This window comes from Python bivittatus, unplaced genomic scaffold (assembly GCF_059951505.1).
Source record: "Python bivittatus isolate LINGU-HERP-01145 unplaced genomic scaffold, Pbiv_v1 ctg000980_np1212, whole genome shotgun sequence".
NCBI lineage: Eukaryota > Metazoa > Chordata > Lepidosauria > Squamata > Pythonidae > Python > Python bivittatus.
In genome coordinates, this window is record NW_028277125.1 from 62845851 (window position 1) to 62872887 (window position 27037).

Sequence of the window (27037 nt, forward strand, 5' to 3'; positions counted from 1 at the left end):
ATTATTCGCTCCTAAATAAAGACAGATGAAAGAAATAATGAAAAAAGAGAGAAAAGGGGAATCTTCTATCAGGGCTCACAGACATCCTTTTATTATGTCGGTAGTACCAGCATCCTCAGAATTGTATTTATAATTTTGCAAAGATTTACATAGAGACCTGTTGGCTATTCACATTTGCATATTTCTAAGGTATTTAGCTGTTTAAGGACAAAGAACAGCCCATATTATCCAAGTTTTCAAGACATCAAAGAGTTATTCTTAAAGACCAGAATACTCTAAAATGACACTTCTAAGAGCAGAGCCTAAGAAGGATAGTTATAGATTGTAGCTTTCATTCTGCTCTGCACTTAAAAATAGGAAGCCTTTGAGGTGTTCCAGCCTTGTGGACTTTTTTTTAAAGTCCTTTGCAAGCTTAAAAAGGATATCATTAATAACACATTGATATCTCTCTATTTGTTTTACCTCTCACAAGGCACTTTCCTAATTAATTTTGAGAAGAGAGCTATTGAAATCCTTAGTATTTGCTTGATTTTATGCAATGATTTTTTCCCCACAAAATACCTGCTAAGCAAGCAGGATAGAAAACTGTTTACATAAACATGCTTAAATTTAACAAAAGAGCTGGTTTAAAAAGAAAAGGCTAAGAAATCAAGGTACAAACAAAGAAGCAGTGAAAAATGAAAAACAGAAAAACTTTAGTAGTATTTATACTATGAGGTAGCTAGCAGCAATCCCCCCCACCTTTTAATTCAAAAATATGGAGCCTGGTGTGGTTTGGCAACCTATCATGACTTTATCCTGGGTGGTGATCTTGATTAGTACAGAGGACAGACATTCAAATTTCACTGCCTCAGAGAATGCAGTGCAATTCTATTGATACTAATCTTGGAGGAAGTTGCACTGAGTTTAATAATACTGGCTGTGTAGGCACTGGCTAGGAAATAGGCTCTTTTTAATGTAATCAGACTTCTAAGAATTAGACTTATGCTGAGAAGTTTATCTGTGAATTATAAGAAATTGTCTGGGCAACATTTAATAGGGTATTAATGTAAACAAAAACCTAGGAAATGATAGCAAAGTTTTTGCAGAGCAAAAGTGAATCCATGACCTTTTTTAAAAAACAAAACAAAACCAGGGCCACAAGCAAAGGTTGATAATTGGTCACTATATATTAATGAAGTGTTGGATATGTCTAATGGACATTTTTGCAATCTTTATAAATCCAATCATATTTTTTAAAGAAAATTAATGTGCATTCATTACTAGATTTCATTTGCGGCTAATTGATAATACAAAGACATAATGCCCTCAGCAATAATCCTGAAGTGTTTCTTGTAACAGATGCTGCTGGGTTCCAAAACCTATCAGCCCCACCCAATATGACCAACTGTCATACATAATAGGAGCTGAAGTCCACCAGCCTCTGGAGGACACAAGTTCTGCATTACTGGCTTAAGTTTATGAAGCCATAATGAAAAGCATTTCCTTCTGGTTCTTAATGACATCAGAAGAATTGTGTAGATTCAAACCAAGGAATAGAATAAAATACAGCATCCTCTTTTCAGAAGTGTTGCCTACATTGCCTCTAGGAAATGTAAAAACAGGACACAGATATTGCTTTCACTTGGCTAAATCCTAATAGGAAAAAGGAAAGCAAGGTTCAAATCCCTTCTCAGATATAAAGCCCAGCGGATGATTTGGAGCTGTTCACTACCTCTCTGCATAATTCATCTACCTCACAGACAGGTTGTGAGATTAAAAACTGGGAAACAATGAAGTGTATGTATTAGAAAGGCAGGATATAACTATCCGTATTCTGCCTTGAGATCCTTAGAAGATAGGTGAGCTTTGAATGCACTAAAATAGTTTAACTACACTGGCTTATAGCCATTGATAGCCATATTTCCATTAATTTCTAAGCCTGATTTAAAGTCATCCAGCCATCTTGTGTCAGTGTGATGGGAAGGTGCAAGTTTTATATCATTCTTTCTACAAACGTAACGTTCATTTTGCAAAAGCATATGGCAACCAATGGGCACCAAGCATAATATCTAATGTTTTTTGGGGAGGGGAGGGAAGAGGGTCACAGCCAATGTCAAAGAATTGTCCCAGTGCATTTGCTGGCCATTTGGAGCATCCCTGAAACTTGTCCCCTGCAATGATCAGGAGCTCTTATGTTTATCCCTGCTGACACTGTCTGCAGTTGGTTACCCAAGACAGTCAAATCCTTCCTTGAACCACTTTTGAAAAAAATATTAAGTAGCAGGGCTATCATGGGGGGAACTGTCACAAGCACTTATACAAGGTAAAATTAGAGCATATGATGCATGGTGATCTGATTTCCATAGTATCTTTTGGAGAGTAATGCTTCTGAAGCTTATAAACCATAAAACTTTAATCATTAGCAACCTCCTGGGCAATCTAGTGATAATACCTATAGGACAACTTAGCTTTTCTATCAAAAGTTGGCCTTTGAACAGCAAGTCCCGTGTCCCGTGGACCTCTTATTTCCAGCACCTGAGTGGTCAAAGCGGTGCTTCCCTTTATCAAGACACCAATGCTCACAATTAGGCAGCCACATGTTTTGAACGAAGCAACCTTTACCAAATTGATGACGGTTTTAATCACTTTGCTGAGTCACTCCCCCATTGCCTTCCTGGTTGGCTCTGCTTTTCTGGAAAGCTTTTCATCTTGGAAATGGAAATGCTCGAGTTATTAGAGAATTAGTGGAATTGTGAGTGTACGCAGAGAACTGAAAAGCCAGGGAGGGAAGTGAAAATAATAAAAACACTGATAACTAAAACAGCAGCAAAGAGAGAGGCAAGTACTTGTGAATAAATGTTAGCCTTTAAGTGCCAGCTGTCACTCTCTGCCTTCTTACAGCTAACCTTTCCATCACCTCAGCTTGTCTCCCTAACTTGTCCTATTATGCAGGAGTAAGCTGAGTCATTGTTTCAAGCAGGAGGTGACATGTTAATAGCTTAATAATAGTATAATCTCACAAATAATAATATGCTGTCACACTGTCTGAAGCACAATGTTTACAGGAGAAGTGGTAATGTATGATGACAGTAATTTGAATAAAAATGAATTTACTGCTCTTGTCTCATTTGCAGTAAATTCTCGCATCTTTCATGCACAACTGGTGCTCCATGACCTCTTTCGTTATTGTGTTCGCAGTGGCTGCAGCCTCTAAAGGAAAAGGCAGGCACATGAAACAGAAACTTGCAGCTTAAACTGATCTCCAGAAGGCGGAGAGAGAGAGAGAGAGACTGAGAAAGGATTCACACAGTGGTTTTTGGCAAGAAGGAGAGAGAGAGAGAGAGATTTTCACTTCATTTGTTTACTGAGATGATTCAGTGTCAGGCAGGCTGTTTAATTACTTCACTCAGGAGGTGCTGATTGAAAAGCAGGCATGAGTTGATATGATTATATATTGAAAATTTACAAAATTATTGCCATTAAAATGTGTCATAGGGAAAGATTATTCAGCATAGGGAGCAGATCATTTGAGGCAATGGGAAAGTTTGTGCTACTTAAAAAGTAGTTTTCATGCCACTGACATTATTGCACAATTTTAGCCTTCACATTTGGTAGGCTTTAGTCACTCTGTTCCTCTTCGTTTTATTTAAATGAATTATAAAGAATCTCTTGTATAAGAATGGGTTCACTGATCTCTGAAATAAAGTGAAGAATAAAAACAACTTAATTAATTCTCCATCAACTCAGGTTTTGAAATTCTAAATTCAGCAATGTTGGCAAATATTTAAACAGTTCAACCTCATGTTAATATAAAATTTCAGTAGAAACTTCTTTTCCCCCCTCAAATTTTAAATAGTCTTACTAAATGATGTTGAGAATTATATAAAAAGAAAGAACTTTCAAAGTCAGAGACTGATATGCCTGGGCTAAATTTAGTTTGATGGAATGAGAGCAGCTAATTGAAATGTCCTTGGTTTGTTGAGGAGAGGGGGAAACAGTGAAAAGGGTGAATTTTCAGAAAACTGTTACAGTTCAGAACTGTGCAAAGTGAATGATATACAGATCATAAGAAAATATATTTCTGACTGACCTAATTCATTGGCTGAAATAATTAAAACTACAGACAATTTGTACATTTCATCTTTTTTTCCTTTTCACTCTTATTTCTTCTGAATCCATTATGAAAATGCTATACAGTAGTACAGAATTTCTACTCAACAGCATGTTCTATTGAGTTCAGTATGAATTAGTCTCAGGTGTCTGGAATTCTATCTTAACTTTCCCCTCCCCACCGCTCACGATCTGGATGATTCAATTAAATGAAGTTAATTGAAGGATGACTAGGATGCTTGATGACCATTACAATAAATTTTTATGGGAATTTTCATTTCTAGGGTATGATTTTCATTTGTAATGTCAAGGAAGATATAGTTTTGTAGCACTGCTTAGATTGCAGCCAGGGGGTACAAAATGTTCATATATGGCAGCACAGAACATTGGATTAAGGTTGGGGAGAGTACGATTCAATTCGCCACTCAGTGAGTGATTTGGCGCTAAACACTGTTTCTCAACACAGTATACTTCATGAGACTGTTGTGAAAATAAAATGAAAAAAAAAAAAGACTTGTATTCCAGGCATGTGCTCCTGGAAGAAAACAATACAGAAATTGAATGAATTAATGAATTAATGAATTAATGAATGAATATAATAAAATCTTCATATAAATGAGAACTTGAAAGTTATCATTTGAGTTCTAGGAGATCAACCTGATCATTTCTATTTGCACTCTTGCAATGTGAGGCCTTATTATTTTCAACAATTAGAAACAGCAACTTATTTAAACTGTAGAAACCAGAAAGGAGACCTACAGTTGCAGCATTAATCTCATCAGGCAAAACTCATCATTATCAAATGGTTACTTATCTTTACATAAAATAGCTCAAGGTTCAAGAAAACCCTCAAAATTCCATGTTTTAAAGGATCCTATTTGGGACTTCACCACCATCTTCTTCACCACCACCACCACCACTCCATATCAAAGGGATAGAGCTTTTTAATAGCTGTATGGAATACAAATGGAGAGACACTTTCAAAATGGAGAACAGCATGGGAGTGAAGAAGAGAATCTTTAACAAATATCAGTAATTAAGATAAAATCAGTAACTTTGCATTTAACATGTGAAAATATCCCATGGAAATAATTTTTTATGATTCATGCATAAACTGGTGTTTCTTGTGCATTTTTGAGTCTAGTCTTCCCCAGATCTCTAACCTGCTACCCTAAAAATTTGTATGGTGTTATTTATTTGACTATTTATTATATAACTCTGGACAGCTCACAAGTAAAAACATTTTAAAAAATGCCCAGCAAGCATTGCTAATGGACATCATATGCACATGTCCAAATACCACCAACTGTGGAAAACTGTCCTAGAGGTTTCTAAAGCTCCAAGTGAGAAAGAAAAAGACAATAGGCTTTTCTTCACCTATAGAATTCTGTCTTTCCTCAAATTTCTAAAGTTAGATGACTTGTCAGAAAAAAAAAGAGAAGTGGCAATCTTTCTATAGGAGCCCCACATCTCAGGACATCAATTTAATTAGCTCAAGTAACAGAAGAAAATAATGTTTTGTGTATAAACTCAAATCATTTTCAGCAATTCCTTCAACAGCACATGTTCTTATTATCAGCTTAAGCAATATTTATTTATACAAAAACTTTCACGTCTAAAATAAAACCAACCATGGATTACAATATGCTGGTTAAATTAAAGACACACATTTTAAATGAATTATATCTTAGAATTCTATGTTATCTCTAAAACACTGAAACAAATACCAGTAGAAGAGAAAATGCGTAGCTCAGGGTTGAACCGTGGAGTCCTTGGGGTTCTCTGAGCTTGGTTGTTTTCTTGCAAACGTTTCGTTACCCAACTAGGTAACATCTTCAGTCCTAGAACAGAATGGGGTTTGCTCTCTGTTTATATACAGTGGTTTGCCTTGCCTGTGTTGGTGTTTTTGTTTTTGTTTTTTCTGGTAGATCCTTGATTAGGGTGTTGTTTACTGCTCATAAAACAGTTTACTGTTTACTACTCATAGCAGAGATTGTAATGCAACGCCTAGAAACTATAGCGCTTCCACGCATACAACCAAAAGTATGGATCCGGTATGTAGATGACACCTTTGTTATAATAAAAATGGAACATTTAGAGAAGACACATGAAACTATCAACAACATCTTCAAAGGAATAAAATTCACCAGAGAGGAAGAAAACAACAACACACTACCCTATCTGGATATCCACATCACTGGAGGAAACAACAGCAAATTAGAAACTCAAGCCTATCAGAAAACAATCCACATCAATCAAGTACTCCACTACCAAAGTAACAACCCAACCTCCCACAAGAGGAGCTGTGTAAGAACATTATTCAAACAAGCACAAATGCACTGCAGCAACCCAGAACAGCAGAAAAAGGAAACAGACCACCTATACAACATCTTCCAACAAAATGGATATCCATGCAACTTTATCAAAAAGTGCCTGACCTACTACAACAGAACCTACACAGGCTATGAAAAGGATAACACTGCCGTTCATCAGAAATGTCTCAGAAACTACTAACAGACTATTACAACCACACAGCATCACTATAGCCCTCCAAAACATTTTAAGTAAACCAAAAGACCCAGTAGCCCAAGAACAAAAAACAGGAGTCATCTACAGCATACTGTGTAAGGACTGTAACAGCCATTATGTAGGACAGACAGGCAGAAGACTAGCAGAGCACATCCATGAGCACCAACTAGCAGTCAGAAAACTTGATGAAAACTCTTTAATCTCACAACACATGGACAGACATAACCACAGTTTCAACTGGGAAACTCTCAGCATCTTAGACCAAGTTAAATCCACCAAATGCAAGGGAGTTCCTGGAAGCTTGGTATTCAGACAAGGCAGCCATCAACAGGCACATACAGATAAACATCTGCACACTATTCAAAAGAGACAATACAAAGGAAAACCAAAGACCAGAACATCTCCTCACTAGCAATCACCACCCAGATAAGCAGAGATTAATACCAAGATTATCACCAGACATACAATCAAGTAGTAAACAATACACTAATCAAGGATCTACCAGGAAAAAAAAAAACATAGAAACCCCAACACAGGCAGGGCAAGCCACTGTATACAAACAGAGAGCAAACCCCACTCCCTTCTAGCACTGAAGATGTTACCTAGCTGGGTAATGAAACGTTTGCAAGGAAACAACCAAGCTCAGAAAACCCCAAGGACTCCACTGAAACAAATAACCTGGAGCTAATATGAAGAACAATATTTTGCACAACTGAAAAATACCCATTTTAGGGAGGAAAAAGCTAAATTAAATAAACCCATGTTTTAAAAACATATTAGTTTATTGTCTTTTACTGCTTTTTACTGTTATGTTTTACATTCTTACATAAAATAAAACTCAATATTTTTTAACAGGTACCTCAACATTTCTCAACATTTCTGCCCTTTTAAACCAATTATTAGGAATTAAGCCATAGAAAACAGAGGGGTTTTTTTCAACGATACATTTATCTTATCTGTGCTTACCAGCTAAAATATATCAGAAGTCACCTGCAAACCTACTTAAAGAAAGAACAGCTGTTTCAACTTCTAACATTAAAATGGGTTGTTAGGATTTTTGAGGGCTTTAAGAAAAATATTCTGTTCTTATTGGAAAACAAATTTAATATTCTGACTGAACAGAATAATAAGCTTGTAAAAAGAAAAAAATACAGTTTCGGATAATAAATACTTCAGGAAAAAAAATGGGGAGGAAGGAAAGAAAAATGGCAGTCTCCAAAAATCAAATAAATGATAAATATTGAATGTCTTCATTTAATCAATTGGGGATTAAGCTATTCAATGATGACATTCATTTTATTTCTTTCTGTAATAAATGTGTTTTATTATTAATCCTACTTTATTCTATATGGCTATCATAGTTCTGAAATTGGATAACTTTTTCCTTATAAATGTTTTACTAAAGATGCTCCTACCATCTGATTTTTTTATATTTCATAAATGTTTCCCAGTCCTAATATTTAGGTATCTAATAGTCTTGCCCACATTCATTTTGGTGTATGTCCCTCTGTGTATACATACATACATACATACATACATACATACATACATACACAACATTGATACATTTGCAAAAGGTTAATGTCTCTGCCAATCCACTATGGGTCTTGCAATTAAATCTCTTCTAACAAGCATATCCTTCAGATTCTTGGCTCCTCTCTAGGCAGAACATGATTACCTATTGCATCCTGGTATGTGTGTGTATTTGAGTGTGTGTGTGTGTGTGTGTGTATACATACATATATATATGTGTGTGTGTGTGTGTGTGTGTGTGTGTTGCTTTGTCAAACCTTCTGAGGCAGGCAAACTTAGGAACCAAGCACCAGTTAGATTTCTGGAAAAATCTTTATTGCTAGTAGGACATTGGAATAGGCTTTTGAAAGCTTGCCAAAATATTTCCCCAGCTCAACTTATACCTAGCATAATTAAATTGGAGTTACTCTGAGTCCCTTTCTCACATTTCCCCTCTTGCCAGGACTCATAAATCTTTTCTATAAGGGCCAGGCTCCCTCCTTCACATTTTCAGAGTCTGTTAGAGATTTTATCATGGCAGTCCCCAATAGCTCCTAATAATACTGAATTGAAAAACATTTATTGCATGGTCACATGTTACTATACTTATCACTGTGCTTTATAAGGAGTTTTTCACGTGATCTTCTACTTGATTTTTCAAAGCTGGCATTCAGTAATAACTTGTATATTGTCTCTTAATAATTGTTTGCTTTAAAATATTAGATTGCAACTGAAAATCTGCCTTTATGGAACATTTGTGCTGGTTCTTAGGAAATAAACTGTCTCAATGGTAAATTGTTCCTGAGTTGCTTAGTAGGCAAACTATCATACTTGAATAATGAATTGCTATCTGTTTTCTGTATAAAATGGTTTTTAAATAATTGTTTTTCTTCAAGAACTATAAGGCCAAAAAATAATCTCATTCTGATTTTACTGCATATCAAATTATGTATTAGCATCCTCTTTTTTCCACTATATATGCAATCTTTTCAGTTTCATGGTCACTTGACCAAATAGCAAATATCAATGTACCTCCACCACTCTCTAAGATGTGTTCTGTAGACTGGAAGAGGTATGTTCAAATAAACTGGCTAAATGCAGCCCATAGGTAAACCTTCGATTTGCCAATAATTTCAAAACAAAAGTAATTCTTGAGCAGCAGAATGTCAGCTAAATATTGGCAAAAATGAGTGGAGGAAATGTATTCTCTTATATGTTCCAGGTATGAGTTATCACTTCCAAAATCTTATCTTAGATAAGAAAAACAGTAAGGAATGCACTTCAATGATTGCCAGTTTCTATGTGTCCTTAGCATGGACAGCATTTTATGAATGAAATCAGCACAGTCTCTGATATATATATAATATATAAAGTATAAACAACTTTAAAAACCAATACATTGAGATAAAGGCTCCAAGCCAAATTATTCTGTGAGACATTAACATGACTAGATAGAGGATGAACATTTTACAGATTTGGGTAATACATAGAAGATGGATACTCTAGAGTTATAAAAGATGTACTGTATCCCATAAAGATAACCTTCTTCCAAAATTTCTGTAATTTGTGTTTTTATGTGTTGCTATTTTTTTCTGGACTTATTCTGTAAGAACCTCTCCCCCTCCCCCAAGTTCTGCTGTGCTCTGTCATTGGGATAAGGAGGTGTTCCTGGGACAGATGAGTGAAGAGTGCAAGGAATGCATGCCAAGAGTATATAAATAAATAAATGCTACCTGCAGGGTCACCCAAGGCATGAAGCTCATCCCAGCTACAGCAAGGAGGCACCTATATTGAGCATAAATGATATAGGATGATTGGATGTAGATGATCACTTTAGTGACAATGGCAAAAGCTTCAATTTATAGTGCACGGAAAAAGACAATGGTAAACCACTCTATTTTTACCAAGAAAACCACATGGATAGAAAATATAAAAGATTGATGCTGGATGCTGAGCCCTCAGGTCGGATGGCACTCAACATGCTTCTGAGGAAGAACTGAGGATCTTTTGGAGCACTAATAGTGTTTATGACATGGCTAAATTAAATCTAGTTCTGGACATTCAAGGACATCTAGTTCTGATATTGACATACAAGGAAAGAAAAGCATAACCTGCAAAGACAGAATTACAGTGGAAACATGGAATATAAGAAGCATGAACACAGGGAAGCTCAACATAGTGAAAGATGAAATTAAACAACTACAGATTGACATCTTAGGCATCAGTGAATTGAGATGGACTGGGATGGGACACTTTCAGTCAGAAAATCACACTGCTTATTTACCCAGGGCAAGAAAAAACAAAAATGGAATTGGTCATTGATTTCATTGTAGTCAAATAGTGTTCTTGCTGTACACTTCCTAACCATAAAAGCAACAGTACTTAGCTACAATGCAGTTAACAACCAATTAATACAAATTAGACTTTGTGGACAACCTTTTAATATGATGATCATCCAAATTTATGCTCCAACCACTGATTCAGAAGAAAGAGAGGTTGATGCGTTTTATGAACAAATTCAATTTGAAAATGACAAAACATGCAAGCAAGTTGTGCTGCTTGTGATTGGAGACTGGAATGCCAATGTTAGAAATTTTAAGAAGAAAAATGTAGTTAGATTGTTCAGCTTCAAACTGAAATGAAGCAGGAGAACAATTTATCAATCTCTGCCACTCCAATAATTTCTTCATAGCTAACACTGTCTTCAAAACAACCAAAATGATGCCTGTATACATGGACATCACCAAATGGTTCATAGAAATCAGATTGACTATATTATTGCTAAAAGGAGGTAGAGGTGCTCAGTTATAGAATCAAAGACATGGCTGAGTGCTGACTGTGGAACAGATCATGAACTGCTTTGTGCAAGTTCCAAGTTAAACTAAAGAAGAACAAAGCCAGTTAGTTTCTACAATATCATATTGAGCATATACCCACCATTTTCAAGGAGAATACCAGGAATCACTTTTAAGTCCTGAACCTCACTGATAGAGAACCAGAGGAACTTAGAAGTCATTAAGAAAGAAGTGAAAAGAGGCTGCCAGAAATGAAGAAACAGAAGAAAGTTAACCATGTCAGAACAAACCATGGAAATTGCCAAGAAGAGAAGCCAAAGTCAAGAAAGACAAAAATCTCAGGAGCTGACACAGAACCACATTGCTATATTTTTTCCATTAATGATAGTAGAGGACCTTTTAGTTGGGCAACGGTAAGTGCAATATCATCAGCATATAATTCTAATTTGTGTTTTTGAGTTGTTAATTTTACTCCTGAAATTTTATTTTCTTGTATATTGCCAGTAGCTCGAGGGCTAATAAAAATAAAGGGAGAGGGTAAAATTTTGTCTTGTCCCTTTCAGTATGTGGCATTTTTGTTATAAAGAGTCATTTACTATTACTTTGGTTTCTTGCTCTTTATAAATACTCTGTGAAAAAAAAAGGACCCCAAGTTAACTTTTCAAAACTGCAAGCAGAAAAGACCATTCTAGATTGTCAAAGGCTTTTTCTACATCAAGAAAGACCATAGCCACTACTTTTTTTTATTTTTTGAATGTCAATAATATTCACAGTATAGCTGATGTTGTCTCTCATGCATCTCTTTGAAACAAATTCAGTCCAATTAATGTGTATCATTTCAGTTAATTAAAAAAATGTGTCTGTGAGTAGGCCATAAAAAGTTTATAATTTATGTTCAATAAAAAAATAGGTCTATGTGATTCTAGGTGGTTTGAGTCATTTCCTTCTTTTTAAATTAAAGAAATAAAGGTTCTTTCCATGACAAAGGAAGTTCTTTATGCTACTGAATTTCATTCATTACTTGAGTTAAAAGGTTTAACCAAAATTGCTTAGAAAGTCTTATAACATATTAAAGAAATACCATCAGATCCTGGAGCTTTATTCAATTCTGTTTTCTTTTATTGCTTTGTTAGTTTTGTCTTCAGTTACAGGTTGATTAAGGACTTATTTTTGTTGATTTCTATATTTTGTAATTAATGTTTTGTTCAGATAGTCTTTTCTGGATCAGAAATCTGTTTACTATACAATTTGGAATAGTAATTAACAAAATGCTCTATCCTATCTTTCATTGTAGAAACACACTTGGTTTTATCCCAAATCAAAGTAACAATTTTATCCTTGAGCCATTTATAGATCAACTTCTTGTTAAATCTAGTTCATATTGTGCTTATCTTTTGTTCTAAATCCAAAACTGCATTAAGTTTATGCCTTGATTCTTATTATTTCAGATCATTCAGCAATGCATCTCCTGCTTCTGCATGGCTTTCTGTCTGCTTGATGCCACAGAGGTAAGCAAAACTCTCACAAATGTTTGCTAGTACCCCATACTGTAGATAAAGAAGCATCAAAGATTAAGTTGATTTGAAAGATACTCTTTAATTTGTGATGACACGATTAAATTCTCTTGTAATAATAAAAGTTCATTATGTCTCCACCATTTCAGTCTGGAAGTTCCTCTATTTAGTCTTACAGTTACTGGATTATGATTTGCATAAGTAGCAGCTACCACATCCAGTTATAAGGTTGGTTAACAATGAATCAAACACATTTTATTTTTGAGTAGATTTTATGAACTAAACAATGATTACTATACCTTCTGTCTGTGGGAAACTTTTCTTTTTAGGGGTGGGACTTATATTAGCAGAATATAAGGGAGGATTGTTTCCACCTGTCGCTTGGTATCAGCAATATCAAAATTCCATTATTGGAGGACCAGAAGTGGGCAAGATGGAGGAAGTGGGATCATGATGAAATCTCTGCCCTTCTCCTATGTGTGATAAGATTGGCCATCCCCCCAATTAATATAATGGCATTATGTGTATTATTTTAATGTAAGACTCTTTCCTAAACTGCACATTCATTCTTGAATATGCTTTTTTTATTGAGCTTCCTAGTAGGATTTTAGATTGGGCTGTTCCTGCTAATATAAGTCCCTTCCCCCCTTTTTTTTTGCATTCACAGAGACCTGAATAAGCAGATTGAATTATGTGAATTTAGAATTCAGGAAACTTTACTTGGTTCAGCAATTAAATAGTCTAGTGCAGAAGTCCCCAAACTCTTCAGCTCATTAACCCTTCATGAAATTTCATATTGTTCATTGATTCCCCAAACATTTATTATATGAAAATAATCTAATAATTACAACTTTAACTAATTGTACTACTACTACTACTACTACTACTACTACTAATCCCTTCCAAAGGTACACGGTACCTTGTTGTGGTGGAGAGCCCTGCATGCTCTAGGGATGCTAAGGCTATGCTCAATAGGTGCAACCATATCAGAAAGGTCTTAGCTGAAGATCCAGACTAAAATCTGTTCCAAAAAACCCCCATTCAACATGGTGAGAATACACAATTCAAATTCCATGCCGGATCAACTGTTGCTATTGCTCCTCAGCATTCATAAAAAAATGTGTTATGGAGCTCAGCTTCCTCTGCTAGGCAACCAGGGCATGGAGATGACAGGCTACCGGAAGGCAATCAAAAGTGGAAAATTTGGTCAAAGAAAGAAAACTACTCAATTATGGAATGTTTCTACCAATTGGAACCATCAAAATGTGGATTTCAGAAGTGAATGTACCAACTTTGGAAAGAAAGGCATCCAGGCTTAGAGGTTAATGAACAGAGACTTACGAACCAAAGGCATGTAATTTTTGAAACACAAGTTCTTTACCAATGGTGAATTGGAAGCCATTGAAAAACAAACTACTCAAAATTCAGGTGTATCCAGAACTGGTAATAATAATACCAATCTGCAGAGTGAGCAACAAACAGTAGAAAGTGAAGAGACTATTGATGAAGAACAACAGGGAGAAGAAACTGGAATTGCTAAAGAACTGCAATCACTATCAGTTAACAAATAATTAGTTGGGAAAATCAAGGATCGAATGAAAGAAACTGAAAGAATGCATTTGCCAAAATTGAATCAAATTACAAGAAGACTTTGGCTCAAAATGTGAAGGATATAAATGAAGCTGTCAAAATTATTCCAACTGAAACATTGAGCCAAATGAACCAGCCGATGTATGCTGCAGCCTGTCTAACTATTGAAGGATTGTGACTTGGAAATTCACTTGGAATTGAAGATAAAGAAAATTCTCATAGATTTGAGCAATTTGAAGAATGTGAGGCAAGGGAATTTGAAGAATAAGAAAATCAAAACTAGCCTGTATAATTTGGAGAATAAAGAATTGCAGAGATTGTAGAACAATTGAAACAGAGAGTTGTGGCTATTGCAGAGAAGTTCAAACGATATGACAATCGAATAATCCAATTCCAGCAGAATTCACAGTTTAAAGCAAATCAGCATCAATTCTACAAAACCCTTGAAAATGGAAAGAACTGACCACAAATAATGAAAATCCTGACAAAGAAAAGACCCTAAAAGTTTAGACAAGTTTGTGGGAAAACAACAGGAGTCACAATAGGAATGCAAAATGGATCAAACAAGTTGAAAACACAGTGAAAATATCCAGCATGGAAGATATTAGGATAGTCGGGGAAATGGTACAAAAGCAATTTCAAAAACTGGAGTACTCCTGGACCAGATGAAGCTCCAGGGATTCCAGTAAAATCATTGACAAGTTTATACTCATAACTTGAATCAGAAAACAAGAAAACTAATGACAATACCATGCTCTACACCCGAAAAGTGATATTGATCAGCTATATTTGCCAAGAGCTGAAGGGGCAGAGGACTCCTACAGGTGAAACAAACTGTGGAGGATGAAAAGCATGATTTCAATGGCTACATCAAGAAAAGCAAAGAACCCTTATTGAAGGAAGTTAATCAAGGAAAGCTCTTGAAAACAACAAAGGTGAAGGCTGATTATAGAAAAGAAACAATCAAAAACCATTTTGTTAACTGGAAGAATAAGCCAATGCATGGTCAATATTGAAAGATATAGAAGGAAAAGCTGATAAAACCCTCACATGGAGTTGGTTAAGATCAGGAGTGTTAAAGAAAGAAACTGAAGGCCTTATTTTAGCGGCTGAAGAACAAGCTTTGCCAACTAACTGCATGAAAGTGAAAATTCAGCATGTAACAAACAATAGCAAATGTTGCCTTTGAAGTGAAAAGAATGAAACAATTGACCATTTGATCAGTGGCTGCACCAACATTACACAAACTGACTATAAGCAGCATCATGACTGAGTTGTCAAAATTATCAATTGGAAACCTTGCCAGAGGTTTGGATTTGAATGTAGCAAGAACTACTGGGACCATCACGTTGAGAAGGTTTTGAAAAATGAGCGGGCTAAGTTTTTATGGGACTTTAAGATCCAGATAGGCAACTTGTTCATAACATGCCTGACAGAGCTATTGAAAAGAAGAAAGTCTGGTTCATTGATGTTGCTGTACTAGGTGATGCTGGGATTGAGGAAAGATAATTGGAAAAAAATTATAAAATATCAGGACCTGCAGATTGAAGTTGAACACCTCTGGAAAAAGAAATCCACTGTTATACCAATTGTGATTGGAGCCCTTGGAGCAAAACCTAAAGGACTCCCTCAACATTTGGAAACTTTGAATTTATCGGACCTGAACACCCTAATTTTACCAAAAAACACCCTGCTAGGAACTGCCTATATTCTCAGATGCTACCTTAATAATTCTCAGGTCCTTAGTTAGGACTTGAATTATTAGGCTTTCATCAGTCTTAGACTAAGAATGTAATTGTAGATTAATAGTAGTAGTAGTAGTAGTAGTAGTAGTAATAATAATAATAATAATAATAATAATATCAACAATAACAATAATGGATAGTCCCATCAACCCTTGGGGGTTGATATTGATCACTGTGGGGAACCCTGGCGTGGTAATTATAGTGAATGGGTAAGTCCCCTCTCATTCAAGTATATGACTCACTTAGGCCGGGTAGGTAAGCTCATCTCTCTCTCACAATCACATGCTCACCCCTGATGGCCAATACACAAATCTGTTAGAGAGGAAATCAACAGCTTTGTTTCAAGAATAGAACACGCTCCTCCCTTTTGGCTAGAGAGAACAAAAGTTGAATTGTTCCAGAATCCTAGCATCAGAAATGGAGGGGGAAGGGAGCCTTGCCCAAGCAAGCCCCAGAGGAGTTTTTCCCAGCCTTATCCTTTCTGTTTGAAAGCCTTGTCATGAGATGCATAAGAGGCGGATGGACAAAGAATAGAGAGTGATTGCTGGAAGATGTAATGGAAAAGAGAGAATGGAGAGGAGGTGAGGGACAGACCCCTAGAACGGGACTTTAGAAGCTCGGAAGAAATCAGTGGGGCACTGGTACTGCTGTCTGGATCTGGGTATGCTAAGCTTGTTTCTTTAGAGTACAGTGAGGGAGAGATTAGACTGGGACCTCAATGCTTCTTGGAACCCAAAGGAATATGTATAAAAAGCCTCTAATTCAAACCTGGAAATCTGAAAGAAGCAAAGTTCATATGAGTAACCATTGAATCACAAGTAATAGAATCGTTAAGCCAAAGTGCAATATCAAGATTTTAGGCTTCATTATCTGGGTGCTGGTTTGTTTTACTCCTCTGATATCTTGATTGTTTTTGCCAATCGTCTCTAATAAAGTTTGTCTTGTGACTACAGTATTATCTTTTGACTTTATATACACTGCACATGCTCAAAAACTACATGTGTGTTTATGCAGCTTGGAACCTTGTTCCGTCGGAGTGCTTCCAAACAAAAGCAAGCTGGTAAAGCCTCACGTGGTCTATATATTTTATACTTTCGATGTTTTGTATTCCAATTTTATAAGTTTGGAGTCTTTAAATGGTTTCAGGGGGGTTATTTCTTGATTTAATTTTATTTTGTTGCTTATGGTTTTTAGTATTACGTGGACTTTTTCCATTGGTTATATTTTGGGTTCTGGTACTCTGTTTATTTTTGATAATCTTATAATAAAAAATAAAGAATTAAAAAAAATAAAAATCTGATCTGTTCAAAGTCAACAACAAAATATTTTCATAATTGATCAACCTTATGCCACATGAAACATGAAAAGAAAATAAGATAAAATATTTTTTAAAAAGGTAAATTGAACATAGCCAGCACAGGCAAAACTTTCTTAGTTCAGGTAAACCGTTTTGAACATTGAGACCATTAACACTAAGGCTTCAATAAAAAGACAATCATAAATATCGCTAGGGACTGGTAAACCATTATTGTTATTAGTAAACTTGGAGCAAGTTTAATCAAGTCAACTTATTCCTAGTGAGGTCCTGCCAAATCTTGAGGGTTTTTAAAACAAAACTATGATGGTTATTAAACATTACAAGAGAGTCCATCACTCTGATCAGCTAAAAGTTAATGAAAATAAGGAGTCAGTATGGCTTGGGTATTGAGATAATGAAATGTGATAAATTTGTGTTGCGGTAGGATTGACAGTAAAGCAGCATGTGGGCTGTTGTTTCAATGGCTCCTGACTTTGATGACAAAGGCATTCGTTACGTGGAGTTTTCCAGAATCTCCTGTCCAGGACTGCAGTTTGCAAGGCATTACAGAGTGTGAATATTAGAGCTCTTTGGAATTTTGGTATGGTGATCAGGGTAAGATATCTAGCAGACTTACTGTATAACTGGTAACTTGATTACTGAAAATGACATCAGTAAAAATTAGGCTGTGCTCAGTTTGATGCTCCATATCAATATTCATTATCTGAGGTTCTTCCTGGAGAAGTCATACCCTACTGTTGTTAGTGCACGAGGAGGGAAGCCATAATGGTGCAGCTTCTCTTTCAACCTTTCCCTGGTCTGCTTGCTTCTTATTTCTCCCTTGTACCATTCTTGGGAGAGTGTTTCTAATATGCTCTTTGTGATTTTATCAAAATTAACTGTCTTATTTGATCCATTGGTATATGTGGTTCTTTTGTTCCAACTCCTCAAAATTGTTCTCTGGCCACATGCCTCAAAGTTACAAGGGTCAGGAGTGATTCTACAGAATTGAATTTTTTTTTTTCACCATTATTATCAGAGTATTGGTGATACCAGATCCCAAACTGGTGGATGACCTCACCCATGGATTTCATGTAGATGTTGAATAGGAGAGGAAAGAGGATTGATCCCTGTGGAACACCCCAGAGGAGGAGCCTAGAGAGTGACCTCTCCTTCCCAACCAACATTGACTGGAACCAGCCCTGAAGAAAGTAAGAAAAACACATAAAATGGTGCCCCCAATCCCAACCCCTAGAGCTGGTCCAGAAGGATACCATGGTTAATGCTATGGAAAGCCAGTGAGATATCAAGGAGCACAAGGATTTTTTAACTGCCATCGAGCTCCTTGCCAGATTTTTCCAGCCCAGATATGGTAATTTCAGACCAGATCAAAAAGTCAACATCCTTGTTTACACTTCCTGACTGGTCAATGTATATGCCAAGTAGATAATATTGTCTGCATTCTAAATGACTGCTGCTACTAAATTTACATCTTAGTGCAATTGTAATAGAGTTTTATTAAACTCTTAGAAATCTTTTTAGGAAGATGTTATGGTGCAAAATGTATGCTTTAACTCTATCCACCACCCAGACTGTTTCCTGTTTGAAGGTTTTTAAAGGCAAGTCTTGAGGAATCAATTTAATCTGTTTAAAACCTCAAAAATCTATCCAAAAATGGGGAGGGCAGAGGGTCTCATTCACTCCAGTGATGTTACAATAGTGCCAGCTAAGTTCCTTGCAGCGGCAAGTAGAAGTATGAAAAAATGTTTACCTTGCTTGTCCACTTTCCATCAGCTTTAGTTCCAGCCTTTCCAAAATCTTTTTAGGGAGAGGATCCAACAGGATCAGGCCCATGATGTGATAGTAGAGGGATTTAACTCTTTGTTGTCTGCTTTCTGTTAACAGCAGAAGGAAACTTATACATAGTTATATAGCTATGTATCCACCTGTCTGCATCTATGCATTTATGTATCTGTGTGTGTGTTGGGGAAGGGATATATTTCTGAATACCACTGGATGGATATCAGCAGTGTACAGATTAACACATGTAAACATCATTCCTAGTTATTCAAACTTTGGCTACAGTTTGAAGGAAAGGTAACTTATTTAGGACTCTTGAGAGCAGGATCAGACACTTCCAATGTTTTCATGTTCAGTTTCAAGTTAGTGCTGATCCCTAATCACCTTGTTTTCCAAAGGAAATAGATACTGAGTAGAAACCATCTGGTAACACATTCTGTATCTCTTAATTACAATGTTTTGAGTGGCATCTAAAGAAATTTTATTTACAAGCACATGACTGCTTGTCAAAGGCTTTGTTGATAATTGTATTATTGTAATATACTTCTCTGCTTAATGATTCAGGGACCCTAAGGTTAGGGATTTTTGAACTGACACAGAGAGAAATGGATTTTAAAGAAAAATAAACTGCAAATGTACATGGTGTATTTTATTTTTAATTACATTTTGAAATAGAATATTGTGGAGATCTGATGGATATCTAAAGCTGTAGTATAACAAATTAACTTCCAAAATTGTAACACAGAAGAGGGTTTATATTCCAATTCTTGCTCTGGTGTGTGTGTGTGTGTGTGTGTGTGTGTGTGTGTCATACACATCACATATACCCAAATTAGAGCAAAATCTTGTCTAACCCAGTATATTTTCTGCCATCACTGACAGCACTTCTCTGCAGTCTCAGATATGGCTTTCTTTTAGGTTCTGCAACCTGAGAAATTCTCTAATTCAGCCTTTCCCAACCTGGTGCCTTCCAAATTTGTTGGGTTACATCTTCCAGAATTCCAAGCTATCAGGCTAAGGAAGACTGTTCTAATTGGAACTTTTTGAATCTGGCTGCTCTTACGCATGCAGTGAGTGTGCTTGTCAGCAGAGCTACAGCAATGACTTAGTGATGCCACCAAAATTCAAAAGTAGTTGATACATAAGTTGAATCTGGCTCAAATTCTTGGAAGTATAATGAGCTCTGACGTAGATCGAAGATATTTTGCATAACTTAGAGGGAAGAGTTCTTAGAAAAGTTACAGTAAAATGAGGTGGTTTGAAGGCTTAACCATTTCATTCTTTAATTCCTTTAAAAATAAAGCTCTTCTCCTAAAACTGCTAGAGGTGGTATTTTATGAAAAAGGGGAGAGGGGAGAATGATGTAAATCACCAAAAATCAATTAGAATTCAAGATACAAAAGTAACAACATTCAATTCAAGCTGGTATGATTTCAGATTGATTTTGATAACATACCACTCATAAGATGTAAGAGGGAATCAATTAAAAAAACCCTGCATTTTCTGCCAGAATGAAATGAATGTAAAAGAGTAGACTTTTTAGATCAAGAATGGGCAATGTTGGTGGGGCTGAACCAGCCTTCCATCTTTCTGGAGGGCTTTGGGGGCCTTCAGGTGATGTGGTTCTTTCACAGGAAGGTCTGGACCATCGTTCTGTTCACTTTGGGGATGTTTTAAAGTGGAAAGGGGAATGGGAATGGGAGTCTTTGGGAGGCAAATAGTTCCCATTTCTATCCTTTTCTTCCTTCATCACCACCTCAAAATAGCCTGAAATTGCTGTATTTTGGGCCTTGAAATCAAATGCTTAGATTATGTGGAGTAACATACTGAGTTCTTTCTCAAATCAGCCCTCTGAAGCTTCTCACAAGTGGTATTTTGATATGGGGTCAAAATTATCTCTAGCATTGTGATAGATATAACCTAATGCAGTTTCCAGGAGTTGCAAGGAAAATGTATGAAATGGCTGCCCCATCCACGTGGTCATCCCCCGGAAACAATATAGTACCATTTCCAGAGACAATTCCAGCCCGTTTTGAAAAGAGTATCTACTTTTCCTAGTCCCTCAGGAAGGCTTTTACCTTAAAAGAAGTTAAAGTCCATAAAACAGAATGGTTTAAAAGCCTTCATGCCACCTCAAGTTACTGTAAGCTTAAATTCATTGTTACTTCAACATCTTTTTTCCAAACTTAACAACTTGGATTTGTATCTTATTGAACAAAATGTGAATTATGAGAAAGTCATTTTATCCATCTCTAGCTGCAAATCCTACTATTCAGAGTAGAGAACTTCTGAACAGTAACTTATGTTGACAGTGTCACCCTGATGTTGAAAACAGTCTGGGCAGAATAATATACAGAAAATATCTCATCTACTAGACTCGACACCCATCCCTTTCTTACACTTGCATCTTATAGGTTCCCACAGTTTAATGGCTCTTTTCCATTTGGCCTTCTAAATAAAGGCAGGGCAATTTGCCAGCATTATTCTCAAAATGATGCTCCTTGGCACTCTAAAGAGGACATTCCAATATGGAATAAATGCTTTTTTAATTATTTATTTTTCATATCATATTTCTGCTTCATAGAGTACTTTCTATACGTTCGTCTTTTGTTTATGGGATTGCTTCATACTGCTGTCTCCCAATACAGTGGACAGTCTCCCAATATGGTGGACAGTTTTGGTTGATATCAAAATATCTTTGATCTATGTCAGAGCTCATTATACTTCCAAGAATTTGAGCCAGATTCAACTTATGTATCAACTACTTTTGAATTTTGGTGGCATCACTAAGTCATTGCTTACCTTTAGAGGTAAGACTACTTTGTTATTTTCATAGGCATGTTTATTTACATTTATGTTTGAGAGCATGTGCGCATGTGTGTGAGAGAGATTGCACTCATGTTCAGCTCTTTGTGATAATTAGTGTACAAGCCATAGGCTCCTATAAAGATGAATCCAGCATGTAGGCAATGTTCTGCTGGCTAATTGCAGCAATCTATCAATATTTTAAAGAGGTCAGGTGACTCAGGAATTAGTCTACTGGCTTTTCACCTCTGGATCTAAAGCATGCCATTAGCTATAAGAAGAGATGGGAGATGTGTTTGTTTCCAAATCTAGATTGGAACTTCTTCTATGATCAGAAATAGAGGAGTCTACTCATGTGTTTGTGTAAGAGAGAGAGAGGGAGAGAGAGAGATTTTAGCTGCCGAGTTTCAGTTCCCAGCTGATTTGAAGTCAGAAGTTTTGGGGAGTTTTGTCCTATTCTCTGGTGGAAATTAGTCTGTGTTACAAAATCAACACTTAATTTGGCACAATTCAGCTGGATTGGCAGCATCTTCCAAAGAAAAGCCTAGAAATGAAATAGCTGGGACATTTTAGGTTCAGGAATCTGAGCTGCTACTCTGTGAGCAGACATGGGGATAAGCAAATTTACAGTGCCTCTACTGAGACCAAGGTTTCAAGCTTTCCACCATCATAAACATGCATATAAATATAAGAAGTTTAGTTGTATTCTGATGAATATAGGAACCTTTTTGGAATGTAAGGTAACCCTTACCCCCACTGTATATATCTATCCTATGTATATCACATAATAGATCTTGATGGTGTTGCTCCCAGGAGAGGAATGATAATGTTGCTGAAATATGGCTTATTGTAAAAGAATATGTGCTTTACGATAGCTTGGCAGGCCTTTCAAGGGCAGCCTGGAACAACTCAGGAGTTAAGTTACATATGCACATATGGAAATGAGATAACCTGTTTAACACCCTGCCTAGCAGGTGCTCATGAAAATGTATTTGTTTGATAAACCCTGAAAAGAATTCCACTCCTTTATATAAACTAACTTTGTTGTCAGGTTATAGGGCAGCCTTCAAAGCACTTTCCCAGCAGAATTCCCTATAGAATTGTTGGTCCATACATAGAATATGAGGTACTAGAGGTCTTCTAACCCCTTTATGAAACAGATAATGGTAGTCACTTTTCAGTTTTGTTCTACCTTTCCCATGTTGCACTGTTATTTTTAAGGAGGCAAGTGATAGATAGATAGATAGATAGATAGATAGATAGATAGATAGATAGATGGACGGATGGACAGATATCCTTTGAGTTCTATTTCATAGAACATAATATGCTGGCCAACACTATTTTATATTCCTTCTTTTTCAGTTTCAATAATATGCTAGTTAATGAACAGCCGCCCTACTGGGAAAAAAAGAAAAATATTAATTTTGTTGCTAAATTTCAGGTGACATCCTACAACCGAACAATGACCTGACAATGACAATGAGAAGGGAGAAGGTAAGTGATCATCAATACCAAGCCCATTGGCTGGATTCTTTCAACATCAGGACTACCAACTGAGTGACCTCTGAAAGCAGCAGGAAGGAACCTTCTTAGAAGAACTTTTCCCTCTGTCTCCCCAGGGCCATCACAACCATGGTTCTGTGGAAAAGGTGCCTGAAGGTAGAAGGAGGAAGACCTATAATGGCCACTATGAAGCTGTTCGGCAGAACTTTTCCTCACTACTCCTGGACTATCACCTCCAAGTGCCCGTTTCAAAGACAACAGCCAGCCCCAGAAAACTGTTCAGCTTAGCTCAGGACTGTCCTGAGGGAAGTATGTTCTTTCTTTCTAAGAATATGTATTGTATTTATATGACATTTGTTTCTTTCTTTCTTTACGCTGCTTCAGGAACATGTTTGTCTTGAAAATGAGGAGAGAAATAATTAAAATAAATAATAATGCTGAGGATTCTGGACTAGAATTGGAATCCAATTCAAATCCCCGCTCAGCTACACCACCATGTCTCAACTTTGTCCATAAGTTTGTTGTGATGATAAAATATGGAGGGAGAATTTTGATAACAACAGAAGAGAATATATGGAATATATGTAGCTCAGGGTTGAACTGTGGACTCCTTGGTGCTCTTTGAGCTTGGTTGTTTGCTTACAGATGTTTCATTACCCAACTAGGTAACATCATTAGCACTGATGATGTTATCTAGTTGGTTAATGAAACTTCTGCAAGCAAACAACTAAGCTCAGAGAGCACCAAGGACTCCACAGATATAAGTTCCTTGGAGAAAGCAAAGGATGTATGCATGTATGCATCTGGATAGCATAGTGGTTAGAGTGGTGCCCTTTGATGCAGAAGACTGGGGTTTGAATCCGAATCCCAGCTGGCACCTACCTTACCAGTAGGGATCCTTGGGCAAACACCCCCTAACGCTTCACCTGCCTACATCAGATATGAGAGTGACACAAACTAAGAGAGTAATGCTAGCTCAGATATTGCCTGGATTGACAAGGTCTGCACCAGATGTTTGGGAACCAGGACAATCTGATTATAGGTGAGCTACTGGAACAAACCATACGCAGATGAGACAAGAGAACCTGAAAGTGATGGATTGATGGATTGCTACTACAACAGTAGACCTAATGAATGAGGATATATGAGATGTACAAGGGAACTATGAATGGACAGAAGACTTACATCCACACTAACTGAGAAACAGTTACTCAACATCTCAACATCTCATTGTTTTCAATTGATGTAAACCGCCCAGAGTCCCCCATTGGGGGGAGATGGGCGGGGATAAGTCTACTAAATAAATAAATAAATAAAAAATAAATCACAGTAGCAGACATCTAACAGTGGGTCAAGAACATGAAAATCTGGACAGCACCTGGCCTGGACATGATCCACACCTACTGGCTAAAGAAACTATCAGAAGTGCATGAATGCCTAGCAGCACAGTTACGCCAGCTGCTAGCAGCAGGCTCCCACCCAGACTCACTAACACAAAGAACGACAATGCTGATCATGAAAGACTCTCACAAGGGAACAGCACCGTCCAACTACCGGCCAGTAATCTGCCTCCCACAACATGGAAAGTCCTATCAGGCATCATAGCCACCAAGCTACAAGACCATATGGGACAGTACATGGGCACAGCTCAGAAGGGCATTGGGAACAACACTAGAGGCTCAAAACACCAGTTGCTCATAGACAGAGCAATCACCCAAGACTCAAAGTCTAGGCAAACCAATCTGAGCATAGCCTGGATTGACTACAAGAAAGCCCATGACTTGATCCCACACACATGGATCTGTGAATGCCTGGTGCTATACAAAGTCAACAGGACTCTAAAGACCTTCCTGAAGAACTCAATAGGACTGTGGAAGGCAACACTGAAAGTCAACTTAAGATAGCTTGCACAAGTGGTCATCAAGTGCGGCATATACCAAGGTGATATACCGTCCATGTTGCTGTTCTGCATAAGCTTGAACTCCCTCAGCCAGATAATCACAAGGACTGGATACAGATACAAGTTCAAGTGTGGAACTACCATCAGCCGCCTCCTCTACATGGATGACATCAAGCTGTATGCTAAGAATGAACAAGACATCGACTCACTGATCTACTTGACATGGATCTATACTGAGGATATTGGGATGTCATTCAGACTGGAGACGTGTGGCCAGATAATAGCAAAGAGAGGGAAGGTAGTTAAGACTGATGGGGTGGAATTATCACCGGCCATATAGCAGACATACAGACCAGCTACAAATACCTTGGTATCCTACAGCCTCGTGGGAATCGCAATGATGAGGCAAGGAAGAAAGCAACATCCAAGTATGTGATGGAATGGAATTATGGCCAGGCTCAGGGAGAAAAATATTTTCTTACATCTCCTGAGGAGCGTGGGAAATACAAGAGGATGCGACTGGCACCTCCCTGAGGAATTCACAATATTGTGGCTGCCATTACTTGGGAGCTGGGGTTTCAGTCTGGGAAGATTCTTGCTAGAGGTTGTAGCTAATAAACATAGCTGGACTGAATTTACATGGTCCCTTGGAGTTCCTTGGGCTAGGCCTGACAAAGTACCACCAAAGGGTAAGATAGTTCCTGAAGAGTCAATGTAAAGAACAAAATCCATGCCATCAACATGTACACCCTGCCAGTCATTAGATACCCTGCCAGTAAAATGAGCTGGCCAAAGGAGGGCATGGAGGCTGCCGATGTGAAGACCCAGAAGCTCCTCACAGTGTATGGAGGTTTCCACCCCAACTTCAACATTCAGGGACTGTACACCAGCCAGAAAGAGGGCGGGCAGGGTCCGGAGGGTGTCAAAGCCACTGTCCAGGATAAAACCCAGAGCATCCAGGAGTACATCAGTAAGATGGCACCCAAAGATGAGCTGCTGAGAGAATGCCTGAGGTGGCAGCAGACAAGGGAGAAGGTTCAAGCAGAAGAAGTGCCATGGCAAGATAAGACCCTGCATGGGATGTACCATTGATAGATATCTGAAGTGGCTGACACTGGGAAATCCTACCAGTGGCTGGAAAGGGCTGGACTAAAAGACAGCACTAAGGTACTGATCATAGCAGCACAAGAACAGGCCCTAAGCACCAGATCCATAGAAGTAGGGGTCTACCACACTAGACAGGACCCAAGGTGCAGATTGTGCAAAGAGGCCCCAGAGACAGTCCAACACATAGTGGCAGGGTGTAAGATGCAGGCAGGAACAGCATACACTGAACGGCACAACCAAGTAGCTGGCATTATGTACAGGAACTTCTGCACAGTGTATGGGTAGACCCTCCCAAGTCACAGAAGATTGTGGAAAATAACAGGGCTAAGATCCTGTGGGACTTTTAGATTCAGACAGAGAAGCAGGTACTGGACAATCAACCAGAGACTGTAGTAGTAGACAAGGACCATAAGACAAGGACCATAAGACAGCAGTGGTGATAGATGTTGCTGTCACTTGGCACTGCTACATCAGGAAGAAGGAGCTGGAGAAGTACCAGGGCCTGAAGGAGGAACTAGAAAGGATGTGGAAAGTAAAGGCCAAAGTGGTCCCAGTGGTGGTAGGAGCACTTGGGGCTGTGACTCCTAAGCTGGGAGAGTGGTTCCAACAGATCCCAGGAACAACATCAGAGCTCTCTGTCCAGAAGAGTGCAGTGCTAGGAACGGCTAAGATACTGCACAGAACCCTCAAACTCCCAGGCCTCTGGTAGAGGACGCGAGATTGAGGAAGACAGAGACCACCCATAGGGGTGAGAGGGGAATTTTAAAAATTTAAATATACTTATTCCAAAGCACTAAATTTGAGTTGAATCATTTCCAGGTAAGTAATGCTTGGACCCTTTCCTTAAA

The 27037-nt window shown here is 37.6% G+C and overlaps 1 long non-coding RNA gene across 1 annotated transcript in view; it reads left to right on the plus strand.

Moving 5' to 3' along the window:
* The window catches only part of LOC112541088 (uncharacterized), a 61187-nt gene extending 37599 nt beyond the window's left edge, over positions 1-23588 (plus strand). The window contains exons 2-5 of the long non-coding RNA XR_003085123.2: positions 12377-12436; positions 18114-18285; positions 23121-23173; positions 23299-23588. This is a non-coding gene — a long non-coding RNA (uncharacterized LOC112541088). The remainder of the gene's footprint in view (positions 1-12376; positions 12437-18113; positions 18286-23120; positions 23174-23298) is intronic.
* The last annotated feature ends 3449 nt before the right edge of the window (positions 23589-27037 follow it).